Consider the following 17,785-nt stretch of genomic DNA (forward strand, 5'->3'; position numbering starts at 1 on the left):
GACATCTTGTAATTGCCTGAATTGAATATTCATGGCCCAGCTACCAGCCCTACTCCACTTTCCCTTTCTCTGTACAAATAATCAAAAATACCATTTCATCTCCCCCAATCAGCCCCAGGTCATGTGCTGACGACGAGATGGAAAACACAGCGTGTCGTTAAGCTGCCAGCTAATCAGCGCTGGCTAGTAATCCCCCCCCACTTTCCATCATGTCTTCCAAACAGGCCCCTTTCCTCCCTCCTCCACCGCCACCTCCACCTCCATAGCTGCTGCTGCTGCTGCACTGCTTCTGTAGTCAGCCTGTGAGATGGATGGCACAGTCCTAATCACCCCCTGCAGTGCACTGTCAGCATGGCTGCAGGCCGCTCTTAACATTTACACCACATGATCACACTCACACACACAATAAACACAAGCCAATAAGTGAGAAAATCTACTCTCACTCCTCCCTTACTCTGCTCTCATCCTTCCAGCTCCCTCGGCTAACCCCCCCCCCCCCCCCCCCCCCCACCCCTCTGCCCTGCTCAAGGCCTACCACACACCACCACTTCTCTCGCTGTCACCTTGGATGGATTCAGTGGGATGCGGCTATGTCCTGCGGGCTGAGTGAGGTAGTACTCCTCCCTCTCTTCCTCCGCCTCCTCACATGGCGCTTTCCTGCCGTTATCTCCAGGCTGGAGTCTCATCAGCCTGCACAGTAGCTCTGGCTTCCAGCTGTCTCACCACCAGCTCCGACAGGGGAGGAGCCGGGAGGGAGGCCGCTCCTATATCAGCATCCTCTCATGTGGTCAGCTTCAAGGTTCCTCTCAGGCAAGCTTTCAGTCAAGTCTACACTGAGGCGCACACATTCACACACACACACACGCGCGCACACACACACACACACACAGAGTAACTACAGAGAGTAGTTTAAGAGAGTCAGGAGCATAGGCATAGACTTGAGGGGGGTCGGGGGGGTTTGAGGGACACATCCCCTTCAATTTATGCATTTGTCCCCCACTAATGAAAACATGAAAATAGCACTTTTATTTTGACAAAATTTAAGATATTTACACCATGTATTGAGGCAGAAAATGCACAAAATGGTGCATAAAAACTCACCAGAATGAAGAAAATTCAGTGTGTGATAGATCTGAACAATATATCTTTCAAGCATTGCAATCGCGATGCACACGTGTGCAATATTTACATCATGGGGCTAGCGATGTGGCTTGCCCTAATTAAAAATAAATAAGCACGCACATTTAAATTGCAGACTGATGCGCATAAAACCCGCTTCCATTTTAATGACTGACCAACAAAAAGTGTCTAATTTAGTGGAATAAAGAATAAACGGCCTATTCAAGTGCTGGAATTTGTTATTTATGTGACAACACCTGAACGCAACGCAGGCTCCGCTCCAGCAATTGTGTGCACAATGCTGTGCTGCGGGTTTGGGCCTGCCTCGGTGTCTTGGATTCAGGAAAATGAGGCCCAAGCCGCGCTCTAGTGTGCTCACCTGTGTGTGTGTGTGTGTGTGTGTGTGTGTGTGTGTGTGTGTGTGTGTGTGTGTGTGTTTGTGTGCGTGCACGCGCGCATCGGGGCTGAACTTGCTGAACATGCCGTCGTGTAAACAATATAAGTCATCACGTTATAAGGTGAAACGTTTCACCGTATAACAAGATAAATAGTAGCCTATAATGTTATGTTATTATATGAAGCATCCGTCGCGCAACATAATGTAACTTAAGTTTATTAAGAGATAAGACGAAAAAAATCAGCAGTGTGGTGTGCCGCTGCTAGTTGCATATAGGGGAAACACTGAAAGACATGGTGGCTTCACCGAACAAATGCCTATTTTCAGCACATTTTATGCTGTTGCATTCAAAGCAATATCAGCCTAATAATTCCAGAATGATTAATTCTCATCAAGTAGAGCTACTGAAGTCATCTGGTGGAAAATAATGCATCCTTAAAATAAATATAAATCGCAATATATGTCGCTAGGGGCAAAAAAAACCCCGCAATGTCAATTTTTCCCAATATCATGCAGCCCTAGTGTGTGATGCTCAAAATGTTCTGGCAGAGGTCCCCCAAATCTCGCATGTCATATGTGTCCCCCCTCAGTGTTGACACAAAACCTATGCCCTCTGTCAGAAGTGCAGATTTTAGCACACTTTATTTACCTGCTTACTGTGGATAACTGGTACAATGTGAACAGTGTGATGTACATTCCAGTGCAGCTACAATGAAAACATATTTTATATGTTAACAAGAAACACCAAGTTTATGTGTCTACACTCTTGCAGTGACCTTTAACATTCACACAGTGGTAAATATCATTAAAGAGGCAGAGAGACCAGTGCCTTCCCTGAGGGTAGCCTTAGGGCCATACACATGCCACATCTTTAACCACCTGGAAAACGCGAGGTTGGGCTCTGAGGCAACTCTTGTGCCTATACTGTGCCAACTTTAAAGAGGGCGGAGGCAGGTTGCGTCTGATGTTGTTAAGCGTTCTTAACAAGCACTGTATCATAATCTATTTACCTAAAACCTTGAGTGCAGAGCTGATCTTCCTCCAGGCACTGTTTTTTTAAGTGTGTAGGCCTAAAATATTGTCCATGAGACGATGTAATGCTGTGGATATATTTACCACAGACTGATATTTACTGAAAAAGGGAAAGATATCTGTTGGCTGTGATTGGTTGTTCCTCAACACATGACATACAGTGCGTGCTGTTGCGTTCCACAAGTTGAACTTGCACCCTGACAAAAAAGGCGCCCGGGAACTGATGATGACAATGCCCTGTGTTCCCTGTTTACTGGAATGGCAGCAGTTAAAACTTGGATGACCAATAACTCTTGGAAACTAAACGAAAATAAAACTGAGATACTATTAGCTGGTCCCCAAGCTAAAAGAGATCTACTTTCTTGCAAGCTTGTGCATCTGGCTGCAGAGATTAAATCCAAAGTAACATCCCTGGGCATTGTTCTGGATTCAGATTTAAATTTTTCTTTGCACATAAAAAAACAAAGCAGCTTTTTATCACTAAAGAAACATCGTTAAGGTACAGCCATTCCTATCCTACAAAGATGCTGAAAAACTTGGATTTGATAACTGCAATGCTCTTTTTACTGGCCTTCTGAAACAGTCCATTGAAATATTTTAACTCATCCAAAATTGTGTGCTAAAGGTTTAACCAAAACATAAAAAGAGAGAGCATATTATCCCAGTTTCTAGCTACCCTCCACTGGCTCCCAGTATCCTTTAGAACAGATTTTAAGGGTCTTTTACTTATTTTTAAAGCTCTTGCATAGTTGGGAAACCGGTCTACATTGCAGACTATCTGATGTTCTGAAGTGCCTCACAAGCTCTCACATCTTCTGCTTCTAAGTTTTTAAATGTGCACAATTATAGGCACAAGAAAACAGGCAGTGCAGCTCTTGTTAACTATGCTCCAAAATGATTGAATACCCTTCCAAAAGCTATAAGAGATGCAGGCTCAGTAACCATTCTTAAACGACACCTATTTAGTCTGGCTTTTAATTAATGTAAATCTTTTAATTATTATTCTATAAATATACCTACATTTTTACTATTCTAACTGGTCTCTGTACTTTTTCTACATTCACTTTTATATTTCTTTTATCATCAAGTGTCCTTTGATTTTCTAATCTTGTTTACATTTTGCTTTTGTGTAGCATTTTTTATTGTGAAGCACTCTTTAGATAAAGTTTATTATCATTATAGCTCAAAACTCTAAAAACAAAAGTTAACCATTTTGTCAAAACTCCACAAATATCTTGCAAAATGAAACACTGCACTCAAAACCATGTTCTGTCCTCTCAAAATCAATTCTTTCCATGAGAAAATCTACCATCAAAATGCCTTTTATGTACATTTTGGCTCCATGAGGCCTCACACTGAAATGTATAAAATTGTGTGGAAATTGAAATCTTTTTTCTCTTTTTTTAATAAACTTTTTCCTCATTGTATGCCCAACAAAATTAAACTATGCACACAATTCTAAAAAAAACTTGAAGCTCATGTATCAACAACAAGGCTCTGCTGCTGAACTCTAAGCACAATTTCATTGGCAATTTCATTTGTGCACTGATTTCATTCATCATTACATCCTCAGAAAGACCATCTAAACACTGTCTTACAGCACTGTAGTGTTTCTCATGTCACCTATAGTATCAGTTGAATTACTGTGAGTTTTGCCAAAATAGGTAACATTTGTCTATTCTCACAACTCTGATAATGTTGCAGTATCAACTACATGTTTTCAGTATGACTCTTGCTCAACTGGAGCTCATTGGATAGACAAATGTGCATTGTATCCTCTGCTGATACAAAGCAATATTTATTTGATACATTCACAGTGTTGTATTACAATATGACAACAGTCTTACAGTTTTTTTCAATTGTTTACACGCAATTTTGAAAACAGGGCTCCTTTTTTCAAAATATTCACACAATTATCCAAACACCACACTCAGTTTGCATAACTCCTAGATTGTTTGCAAAATGACACACTTCAGTCAAAACATATACACATATTTATAAAAATGCTGTTTTGTTTTCATCTCACTAACACAGTCTTCAGATGATCAGACACTATTGCATTCAGTTACACACTACAGTGATCAATACAAAATACATTTGTAAAAACCCCTATTTTAGGAAATATAGAAAAATTCCTCTATTGGGTTTAGGAATGGGGAGTATGGTTGAAGGTATAAGACTGTAAATTCAGGGTGCTCATGGAACCAATTGTGGACCAGAGCAGATCGATGGAAAGATACATTGTCCCAAACGACAATGTACTGCATGTGGTCCACTTGGTTTACAGTAAGCACCTGTGTGCTTCCACACCAGGTGGATGTGATTATCCAATTCGTTCATTAGTGTGGTCGTTGGTAAGCAGGGGCTTTGTAATGAGAAGGAAGTAACCTCACAATCCTTATCTGTGTCTAAGGTGTAATAATGCGTGTAGAGTTTTGCAAATCACTGTGTGTAATGTTTTGCAAAAAGTGTGAAGCTGAGTCTGTGCTTATTGTTGTGCAACTATGGACAGGTGTTTTGCTTCTTGAGTGTAAAGAGCTGTTAATTGTGTGAAAATTTGCATTTTAGTGCGTAAACAACTGTAAAAAACTGTAATACTGTACATACCAGAATGGACAGCCTAATTTGGGACCAAATCCCCCATACATAGAAAAAGGAAACAATTGCTACACTGTTTTATAACTTTGGATATGTAGTGTGGCCTCATGAAGTCAAACAAATATCAACAGTATTTTGATAGTAGTGTTTTATAAATATGTCACATTAGTGTTTAATTGATGATCTGTAACAAATATTTATATGATAGCCAAAGGGAAAGCTGGGAGGGTGTGTTTTGTAGAGTGATGAATGACGTGTATGCATGAATCAGTGCAGTGAGTGCCTGAACTAGCTCGAAGGCATCGCCCCAATGATTGCAATGATATGTAAAATGAAAAACACTACAGTGAGACAATGTTTAGACTCACTTTTGTCTTGTGAAGGTGCAATAATCAAATCAGTGCACAAATACAAAAAGGTAACAAAGCAAATATTTATTTATATTTGTTTATTTGTTCCTCATCCTCTTACTCTTCCTCTTCCTCTCTGTTTTCCATGACACTCCATTTCCCCCTAACACAGTGGAGGTCACCTAAGGCAGCTTTTCTGCTATAAAACATGATGGGAATGTTTATCCGGTTGAGTTTAAACAGGTGAGATGTGAGGGAGACCAATAGGTAATTAGGGTGTGGTAATTATACCGTTTTCCACATGAACAGAGTGTACTAAACAAAGCATTTTGTGCCTAGAAGAAGAAGATAGAAGTAGTAGAAGAAGATATACCTCATAATCCCTGAGGGGAAATCCAATTTTTTTCACTCTGTTGTCATATAAATACAGGCCCAAATTACACACACATGCACAAACAGGACCTATACACACAGTACTTGGCAGTAGCTCAGTCCATAGGGATTTGGGTTGGGAACCCAAGTCCCTATAGACCAAATATGGAGCGTGGACTGGTGGCTGGAGAGGTGCCAGTTCACCTCCTGGGCACTGCCGAGGTGCCCTTGAGCAAGGCACTGAACCCCCCAACCGCTCGGGGACACCTCACCAAGGGCAGCCCCCTCACTCTGACATCTCTCCACTTTGTGCATGTATAGGTCCTGTTTGTGCATGTGTGTGTCTTTCGGACCTGTGTGTAATTGACATGCAAGAGTGAAAAAATTGTTTTTCCCCTCAGGGGGATTAATAAAGTATATACGTAAAATAAAATAAAACCTCTCCAGCTACCAGTCCACACTCCATGCTTGCTTTGTATGGGGACTTGAACCGAGTTCCTAAGCCATATCCCTATGGACTGGACGATGAGCTTCAAGTTTTCAGAGTTATGTGCACAACTTAATTTTTTGTGTGTATGCTGTGGAGAAAAACTGTATATTGAGTATATGGTAAAATTACAGTCTATTTGGGACAACAAAACCCTAAACTTAAAAAAAAAATAAGAAAACAATTTGTACATAATTTAATGCACCTCATTATGTGGCCTCATGAAGCCAAAACATATATAAACACTATTTTGATGGTAGATTTTTAATTGTATCACACCAGTGTTAAACTGAAGCCCTGCAAGAGATATTCATGTGATCGTTTTGGTGAAAAGAATCAGTTTCAAGTTTCAAAGACAACATGGTTTTGAGTGCATTGTTTCATTTTCCAAGAAGGTTTGTGGAGTTTTGACAAAGTGATTAACTCTTTTCAGTTCTGTGTTTAGAGTGTTGAGAAATTGAGCTATAGTTTCAGGAAATGTATTGAAACAATTAGAAAAAATGTTAAATCAAATTACCACAAACACAGATTCATTATTGTTTCAGCACAGGAATACTAGTTCAACTGGACTTATGGGAGCTCGGAGGCGACACACACAAAGCACAGAGGGAGGCAGGTTTGAGGTAAGTAAGGGCCAAACAGTAAATTTTTACCTTGAGGCCCAGGTTAATTTGGCCATGATCTTAGCTCGGGTTTAGAGATGACAAACAAGTGACAGTAAGCATGTGTTACAAACTGGAGGTGTGGAAAGACGAGGACATTTACCAGGGAGGGAGACCTCAGAGGAGACTAACCACTGACTGACGACACTCACTGGTTCAAGTGATTTCTGTCCCTCTCTAACGAAGGACAGTTTACATTTTTCTAACTGTGGGGCCTTTGTTTTTAATAGTTCAAAAACAGTGGCGAAATAAAAAGGGGAACTTTATCTATAAACACTTGTATTGTTTTGGAAATACCATTTTCTGGTATTTGTCTGAGGAAAGTGTTTTAGTTCCATTTATCGAGGCCAGAGCTCTGTTTTGTCATTTTTGCAGGTATCTTTTACTTTAATTTGCACTGTGTGTTGAGACTGTGAAGAAGGGTTGTGGATTGGTTTGAATCTCTTCCGTGAGTCTGTGGAAACATGCTCTTAAGTTGCATAATGGGAAGTGCAGGATCCAGTATTTTTAGAGTTTGACACATACTATAGAGTAACAGTTTGGATTACTTGGACTTTGACAGGTTTGTTTTTAATGTGCCTCTTGCTTGTCATACAACAGCTACAGTGTGGTGTCACATGTAAAACATTTCCAAACCCTATTCAAGATGTTTTTCAAGAAGACTTTCATGACATTATTCTTCTGTCTACACCCAAACTATTTAAGACGGCAGATGTCCATCCAAAGCTATCAGCTCAGCTGTATCACCTGTGGGCAAACTTTAAGATGCACAATACTTCTTGCTTATTAACAAGTACAGCCCGGTCTTTCAACCAAGTAGCCTAATAAATGACCAGTTTTTCTGAAAAATATTGTGAATTTCAGTCTCTCATTTTAAGCAAACTAAGCAGCTGTTCAGGTCCTGGCAGAAAGCCTGCAGGCACATCCATGCTCATATATTTATATGCCTCTCATATTTATTTCAATAAACTATTTCAGCTGCAGCCATCCTGCCGTCATGGTTATTTTGTGTTCTTAAGATACCTGAAACTCTTCTGCTTCTTTCTGAATCTCTGATCAGCCGGTTTCTCTCTGAAGCAGTTCCTCTTTAAAGTCTTCCTGCTTTTCAGTGAACTTATTTGGATCTCTTCTCTATTGAGGATCGCTCCTTGTTGAAGGCCTCCTCTCTGGCAGCCAGCTGCCGTCTGAAGCACCTCCTGTCTGCAGAGAGTCCTCTACAGAGTGTCACATTCAGCTGCCCACTTGTCCTTTTTCCGGTTCAGAGCTTCCATCTTCAGGCTCAGAGGAGACAGGTCCTGATGCGTTCTTTTGTGCGAGCTCCTAGCAGTTTTTCACCCTCTTGAGGTCCTTTCTCTCTCTCCATCACGGCTCTCAACCAGTGATGTAATTTAACAAAGTAATAATACTTAGTTACAGTGATGAAGTACTTTTGGGAGTATCTGTACTTTACTTGAGTTTGTATATTTCTGTCAACTTTCGCTTTTACTCCACCACATGTCATAAATAGAATATATACTTTTACTCCAATACATTTCTATGTTTTGTAGTAAAAGTATTTTACTACAGTTTTACTCCAGAATCTATGTAGTTCTATGCCCTAAGCATTTCATTACTTCATAACTACAAAAAAAAGGGAGGGTTTGCTCAGGCTGCATGTCAGATTTCATGCTACATGCTAGCGACTACATTCCACTCGACAACAAGACCGACTTCACGATGGAAGCAGAAAATGGTGTCCTACAGCAGAGACATGGCCGTAGCCAGCTATGAGGTCAAACAGCACGGTAAACATATTAACACACCGGACAGCTTTTATTTTGAAACGACACGCAGGAAGTTATCTGATATATCAGCGGAATGCAGAAAACTTGAATTTAGTTGATGTGAAGACAACAATACTGCTAGCTGACAGGCAAGGTGAGTGAACAGTGTTTCCCATACATTGACGAGAGTATGCTGGCCAGAAATCAGCCAGATATAAAATGCCTCTGGTAAATGAATGTCACTCTGTAGCGCAACGGCTGGAGCACCTACTGAGAATTCTTTGGCTTTGTTATTTACGTGACAACGGCAACGCCTGAACACAACACAGGCTCCGCTCCATTAGTGCCATGCTGTGGGTTGGGTCAGGAAAATGCGGCTGAGTGATCTAATGTGCTCATTTGTGTGTGTGTGTGTGTGTGTGTGTGTGTGTGTATGTGTCTGTGTTTGTGTGTGCATTGGGGCAAAACTCGCAGAGGAGAATTGTAAACGCATGATGTGACCATGTAGAGACAGAAATGACATGCCGTCATGTAAATAAGATATCATAAGGCTATATAGTTTGTTTAATAAAAGGACAAGGTATAGACCTGTTCTATAGGCCTGGATATGAAGTGTCTGTAGCGCCAAATAATATAACGGTAGTTTCTAAAGAGCTAAGACGGAAAAACATTTTTTTAGCAGCACAAAGATGTTGAAATCTATATTGTGCCATTATAACTTGGCTCTCAGAATTCACCAGATTGATGCCTTTAAATCAAATATATGCAAAAAAAAATCAAAAGTCTAATCAGGAATGAACAAAATCAGACCCTGAGAATCTGAATGACAAAAAGTTTCGACCTTTCCCTTCTTTCCTAAAACATCTAGACTGTAGAGCCTCCCCCCATTTTCTGTCTCCCCCAAAATCGAAGTGTTAAATCGAACTTAAATTTAAAGCACATATGGATTTGAATGCTGATTTTAAAGCAGCTGTAAAAGTTGTTTTATGGCAGTGTGTTTTTACAATGATGGGAGATTGCCAGGACTTGAGGGAAACTGTGTGTCACTAAGAACCTCTGCTTCGTTTTTTTACAGGGTCTACTCCAGCATGACATTGACATTATTTGAGGCTGTTCAGCTTTAAATCAGTTGGCCATCTGGTTATGACATGTTACAGCTCTGTTTTGCTTGGCACCTCTCTGTGTGACTTCCTCAAGTGCCTTTATTTTCCCAGGATTTCTGCCAATCAAATGAATTCCCTGCCTGTTCTACCTGTGCACACGTGTGTCTCTGTCTGTATGGTGCATGTTCATGACTGCTCCCCTCTTGACCTGTTGACCTCACCATCAAATAAAACCATGTGCACACTCCAAACCAGACTCCACTCAGCTGCTGTCTCTGTCTTTCCTCCAGCTTCCCCACCAACAACACACATGTCGCCTACACAGCTCCCTGCCAGACACGCAATTATTCCGCTTTCCATGGGCACTGTTGGCATCAGACGTGCAGCGGACAAAGAGGCAGGCGGTCAGATGCTGCTGCACAGAACTACATCTCCCAGGAGTCATTTGTGGCATAAAACAGGACAGTAAGCATCAGTTTATGGTTGAACTATGGGTCAAGAAGGGTAGGAAAGGCACGGCTGACTGCAGATTGACCACAAATAGTTGGAAACTGATAGATAAGATAAACAGATTCAATGTGAGTGTGCATGATTGAGGGAGGTTTAACCCACGTCACAATCATCGCAGGATCCATTATGTACTTTTCTGCTGTGAGTCACCGAGCACAGCGGTCACTGCTCCGACAGTCATGAGCGCTACCTGCCTCTGACGTTGACACGCACACAGAAACACACACATCATCAGTGACACGTCTAGATAAGAGCCTGAGTCACTGTGATGCACACTTTCCCCTCTCTCTGTCTGAACGCACAGGAGACATAAACAGCTTGTGTCGTGAGCAGGGGCGCTGCTGACGTAAGCACAAGGACTCTTTAAAAAACCTCCCATGAGACTTGTTTCACCCATGAGTCATGTGCACCTAATAACTTCTACGTCATTTCAGATAAAAATAACCCTCAATATCAGGATTGCGTCTTGAATCTCTAATTGCATGCTGGTGATTTATGTGCAGCTCTGGCTTTGTGCATCTCCAAAGCCTTTTGAATTATACTCAAAGGAGGAGATAATGAGTGTGACTTCATGAATCCCAAAGAATCGACTCGGCAGGTTAAAAACATTTGTCACACGCCAACACACGGTGGGAAATCAGATTCTTTAGAGGCAGCTCTGGAGATTACATTTTCCTTTTGTGGCTGCTTCAAAGACAAACCCCTGAAGAAGTGAGATGTTGGAGGTGTGTACTCATTTAACACAAAACTGCTTACTATAATCAGTCTGAAATACATGTGAATTTCAACACACCCTGTGTCTTGTGTAACATTGTACACAAACACAACATATAAAGATCCAGCCCATAAGTCTTCCACTAAATTTAAAACACTGACAACTGAGTGATTGTGCGGAGTTACAGGTGACGTCTCACCACTCCGAACGATCCCATCTCCCCTCCCTTCCATGGTCAACATACATACATACATGGACTCTTTTTAAATCAACTGTACATATTAAAACAAAAATATATATATATATAGCCTATACGAAAGAAGACAAACAGAAAACACAAACAAAAAAAACTGTGTGCAAGATTTGAGCTTATATAGCAGTCAGATTGTAAATTCTTTAGTGTCTCATTGTTGAAATTAAGGTAGTTAAGGGGCACAAGGTTATTTTGCTTCTGCAAGAGGAGGTTAAGTTCAAGCTAAGGACGGAGTTCCTATGTATCTGTGATTAACATTTTATTGAATTTTCGAAAAACATAAGAGTACCAACAAACTGAAAGCAAAGAGTAAAGGACAATATAAACAAATACAGAAGATTAAGAAATTTGCTAAAGGAAAAAAAGAATTATACAGGGAAGGGAGGTAAAGCCATAGGTTTGTCTTTAAGGCTCCTTAATCTTTCCCTTTTCAATTAATACCTTTCTGTCCTGTCCAACAGAGGAATATGCCACCACCTTAGCAAGCAGGTTGTGCCAGTCTATGATTGATGGTGCGTGAACTGACTTCCATTGTTGAATGAGCAGTCTCCTATCCAGCATAACAGTGGTCTGGACCCATTCAGTACAGACCAGTGGTGTAAGGAAGTTATGACAGGCCCCAGTGCACATTACTATGATGGGCCCTCGTGCAAGCTATAGTGCGTGTCTTGTCTTGATACAAATAGAGCAATTAATCATTTAATTGAGCAGTTTTTATAGTATATTTATAGACTGTATAGCTTATATAGAAAAACCATATAGTTTTGTTTTAGCTACAAACTATTTTAAACAAGAAAAAGAAAATCATTGCGCAGATGGGTTTGCCTTTTTGAGGACATATATAACAAACTGCACTGTTTTTAAATTAGTAATATTCTTTTTTTAATCACTAATCTTTGAACACAGGTATATTTCCAAGGTGGCAATCTGAATCATTTGCAAGGACCCGCTCTCTCTATGGGCCCCTCTTCCCCAGGAGCCCCAGTGCAGGGAATTGTGTCTTTAAGGGTGGACAGGTCCCACAACAGAAATAACTGGATGCAAAATGGGACTTCCTGGCTGATAATTCTCTGGGCACAATAGTGAACTGAGGTTCAAAAGTGACCTACTTTGGGAGAATCACATAGGACATGAGTTAACGAATCTTCGTCTGGGCACCTACAGCAGCAGGGTCACCTTTAATCTTAGCCCTATACAATCTAGAGGGCGTCCAATACACTCTGTTAATAATCTTAAATTAAATTAACCTAGTGCGAATATCATGGGACATGCACTTTGTGTTACGTAGAATGTTGATCCATTCATTTTCTGTAAATGTAACTAAAGATCTGTTTCCTGTGCAATCTTAAAGAAAATTATAGTACGATATTTCTGTAACAGCAAGTTCCTGTCTATCTTATAAAAGTGGATCAGGCCGTATAAAACCTTCTCTGAGATCCTCCTACTGAATATCAGACGTATTCTCATTGAGAATGGTCATCATCTCTCTGATCCAGTGCATAAATGAGGATGGCTTTGTTGATTTCCAGTTGAGTGTCATGATACAGCGGAACAACGGAGATGCAAATCCTATTGTGTTTTTCTGATGGGCAGATATGGTCACCTCTGATTTTGTCTCACCAAAAAAGGCAGTGATTGGGTTGTGGTTGTTTTGCCACTCCCTTGTGAGAGGGATTCAAAAATAGACTTCCAGTACTTATTCAGTGCCTGACATGCCCAAATCATGTGGCCCAGAGCGGCAGCGCTTTGATGGCATCTGGGACATTCAGGATTTAAATATTTTAGGTTAACAACAATTGGTAAACTGTAGTCCATGGAATACTTTGAACTGTATTAATCCATGTCTTATACAGTACAGGGGGATATGATTGTAGGCTATACTGTCTGTCCATGCCTGCTCTGATGGTTCCGCCCTCGTGTCTTCTTCCTGAGCTGTTAGGTTGTCAACCCAAGTATCAATCATTTTACAAAACACACTCTAAAAACTAAACCACGGGCTCAACTTTTTAAAAAAAAAATCAAGATAACAAGTTTGTATGCTTTGACTCTGGCATTATTAAGTAAATCCCATGCGCCTTTGTTAATCTGACTAAGTTTATTAGTTTAGTACAACCAATATGATTTGCTTTGACCTTGAAAAACTTAATTAAGTTGAACCAACTTGATATTTATCCAGAAGTCATGTTGCTGTTTTGTGGTCAAAGTATTTTATTTGAGGTATTCTAACTTACTTATTTTAATTCCATCCTGCTCAAAACTGTCATACATGTTTTTGATTTTGACCAATTTCTAAAAATAAGTTATCAACTGTTTAAACCATGTTGATGAAATAAACACTTTTTTTAATGCTGCAAAACATCTTTATTTTAAACGTTTTCCACTAACCCCATGAATCTTTTTTTTGTGTATATGTCACATCAGACAGTGAAAGCCTCTTTGATGATACAATCTCTGACATGTTCTGTGTCAAAAATAAATTAATAAAAATGTGTGTGGCCAGAGGGTTGGTTTGGCTTTTTTAAATAACAGTTTGGAGCATCTCTTCAGTTTACAAAACGAGAGTTTTCTCCCTCTCACTATCCAGTGCTGCTCCAGAGCCAATAAATGACATCATGAGCACAGGCTGAGTTGTTGTTAAAGGAGCATTAAAAGCTGCCTGTGGTGCAGCAGTGACTCACTTGTTTGATCTCTGTGAAACGAAAGCTTAAGTCTCAGCTGAAAATACATAAAACAGGTTAATGGAGTGATGACAGTTTGGGCTGCTCAGCTGAGGCCATCAGTGAACCACAACTGCAACCTCTGCACCGCCCTAATCCTTGAAGTAACATTAACCCCACTCCACTCGGTGTCACATCCATTTCAACGGTCACATTTTTAGGAGAAACTGTCAGGCATTTTGAGTTTATTGAATAGGTTTTGAAAGAGTTTAATTATAACAAACATAGCAGGTCACATTTTTAAAAGTCACAGGGAGTGTGCAGTCTGTCAGCTGGTGTTTAAATCTGAAAATGTGGAATTATTTGGTTTACAAAAGAGGGTCTTTTACAGCAGATACTCAGTGGTAAACTGCTTTCATGCCATGTTATGGATACTTTAAGGAAATGGTTCAATTGATGAAATTATATAAAATCTTATACAGTACAGAACATTGTTCTTAGTTTAGCAGCAGTTAGTTGCCAGCACTTTATTGCTTGCTGTAATAGAATATTTCTAATTTAGGGATTATTAAATGCTGCTTCAGTAAATTCAGTCTTAATTAATCCTAACGGTCAGAAGACTTAAAAGAAACCTCATGCTTTAGACAAAGTAAGTCTCCTCTTCAGTTCTCTCTTCTGAGGTGAAATATTCCTGCTGATTTGTAACTGTCTATATTTCTGCCATCTTTGTGGGCAAATATCCTCTGTAATTAATCACATCCTTTCCACTGGACTTTGTTTCATGACACCTTGTCTCCCTTCCATCCTCCTGTTTTTCCTCTGCTGTCATTTGATCCGTAACGTACGGCACCGTGACGCCAACAGAGCGTCATTTTTTCCTTTGTGGAAATGTCATCTGAATCACATGCCCTCACTTCGCAGGGAGAGCAGTGGCGTCATCAGATCCATGGATCCAAGTGTATTTGTCCATAAACATCAGCTCTCATGTTCACCTGCTGCTCCTCCTCTGTGTGTGCAGCAAAAAATGTACTAACACAGTTCCTCTTTGTGTCCAGTCTGAAATGCATTGTTGTTTCTTTCCAGCACAACACATTGACTGTAAATTCTGCCCTGTGTCAGTTTGTGATGCACTGAACATTTTGTCTCAAACACTCCTCTGACAAAGACATTTTGAATATTTTAAGAAAGCAACAATTCTCTATTTTGCTTTGTGTTAAAGTCCTCCTCACAGTCATGTCAGTAGCTGCTATCCTCGCTTCACTGTGTCACTGTTGACAAGGATCACTTTTCTGCCCATTCTCCCATAATGACTTTGAGACTTACACAGCAGTCCTGCTTTAGATGAGGTAGTTAGTGGAGGTGAGAAACTGTACGTCAGTGTCTGATCTAACATGTAAAGGGGCATGTGTGGAGTTTTTGAAATTGCAAAAATGACTGCAATTACCAAAAAGCAACATGTTAAACGATGAGTAATTTAATATCTTATGATCTGCCAGTGTATTAATGTCAGGATATATAGTCTTGTGCAAAAGGGTTTGCGGGTAAATTTCTTCCACTCAGAATAATTTGTAAAATAAGCTAATTTCTCTGTTATTTCCTGTGAACTTCTCAGGGGCTGCTTTTATGGAAGAAATCCTCAGCAAGTCCTTTCATGTGCCAGTTTCACAGGAGTGGCGGCTTGCACCTGCACATCGCGCTATTGCATGTAAGAGACAATTCCGTGTCCATAAAAGACTGGGTGAAGTCAGAGACGGATCGTCATATTTTTCTTGAGAAATTAGCAGCAACCGACTACCGTACCTCTGAGTGTTTATAGAAAGACGATCTGAGGAGATCAGATGATAAGAGATAAGGTTTTACATCCGAACTGTTTATTAGTGTACTCAAAAGACCAGACCGGTTTGTGCGCCTATGGCGTCACTTAGTTTTTAATTATTTCCCTGAAATTAGGCTTCATGTTACATCTAAATATCATTAAATGAGTCGTCCTTGAGATGCTGTCTGCTTCTGTTGGATGTGTCCGTGTGAGCTGATTTTTCTTTATCTCGTTCCGATAAATGTTAAAGCCTAACGCTGTGTGTGGACTCTGGTGCTGCTCAGGTGAAGTTTCTGTGCTGCGCGGTACCATTAATAACACACGCACGTGCTGCATCACATTCCCTCCGCCCCGGGAGCACGTGCCATGTTCGAAAGCTCTTGCATGTTAGACGAAACTGTCGCGTGAGCGTTTTGTCTATCAACCTTCGGCATCATTAGCCATTGTTCCGGTGCTTATCTGATCAGCCTAAATACCATATCTGATCAATAGCCTGCTGTTATCTGTGTGTGACACCATCATGGTGTGTGTCGGGGTGAGGAGCAGACAGGTGACAGCTGAGTGCTCTCCTGTCCACTGTTTCTCGAGAGTCACAGCTTCCACCGACCCCCGAGCTTCTAACTGACCCCCGTGTTTCTTTTGCTCGTTCTTAATTTAGGAATGACGCAGCTGAATTAGCAGACTCTATGCATGGCGCTGCGCCCTTGTGCGCGCGCTGAAGCTGCTGCACGGTGCGCGCGAGCCCCGCCGTGCCACAGAGAGCGAACCAGAGAAGAATAATGGATGTTTTGACACTGTGTGTGCTTATGAAGGGGTACTTGAAGCAAATAGACGAGTGTGAATGTGCCATGGTGGTTCATTTCATGTGATATTTCACCACCGATTTGCACTCATTGCCTTATAAGGAAAGACAGTTGACTCGTGCCTTTCTGCAATAGGCCGAGAGCTGCAGCCTGCGGGAACCCTGCACTTTAACCCTTTCACGGCTGAATTTTATTTGGTTCAGCCGTATAAAACAATTCAATGTAGGCTTCATAGACAATTTAACGTTTTGATTTTGGAAGCAATACGTCGATAGTGTATCTGTGCTGTAGATATCAGTCTAATGATTAGTGATAAACAGTGGATAGAGGAGCCAGTGGCCGTAAAACAACTGGATAGGCTGTGTGGTTTGTCACCTCTTTGTCCAACTATATCAACATTTATCATCTTCACTTAGGTACAGCCTTGAGCACTGCCATGTCGAGATGGAACAGAGGTCTGTGTGTCCCTTCAGCCTCAGGCCTAAGCTGGTTCATACCGTGAGCCGTGTCTGCACGCTCTCCGTGCCAAGTGATAACGGAACCGGCTGGTGCCTGTCCTGTCGGGGCTCCGCAGTCAGAAATAACCCCACTGCAGTTAGAGCCGGCGGGGTGAGAGTCCCGTTCAGAGGATGCTGACCTACATCGGTTGCCACACAACCAGAGGGCTGTCTTTTAACCCCGCGAAAATCCACCAGAAAATCCCCGCGACACGGTGCCATCTGAAATGTCATCTCTTTGTGTGACCTTGACTCAGAGAGGATATGGAAAATCTATTCATTGCAATGCGCATACAGCGGCCGGGCTCTGTCCGCAATTTACCTGCACAAGCAACGATTCATGCCGCATTATCATCCAAAAGAAAAGGCTCAATCCTACATCACAGCTGCATCTGATGGGAATTTGTTTCCCCATTTCACCAGGATAATGAGCGAGGCCTGTATGGTGGCGGGGATGAATCGAACAGGCTCTGACCTTGACGTTGGTTGGGTCTGTGTTGAGTTTTCAGGTGGACGAATTCGTTTAGTGATATTGATTGTCTTATTACTACAAGTAAACCCAACTCTAACATGTGTCCCAGCTCATAAATACATGTTAGACAGCTCTGGATGTGGCATACCATTGAGGGCGCACGCATAAAACTATCCCAA

This window comes from Epinephelus lanceolatus, chromosome 3, assembly GCF_041903045.1.
Source record: "Epinephelus lanceolatus isolate andai-2023 chromosome 3, ASM4190304v1, whole genome shotgun sequence".
In the NCBI taxonomy this organism is placed as follows: Eukaryota; Metazoa; Chordata; class Actinopteri; order Perciformes; family Serranidae; genus Epinephelus; species Epinephelus lanceolatus.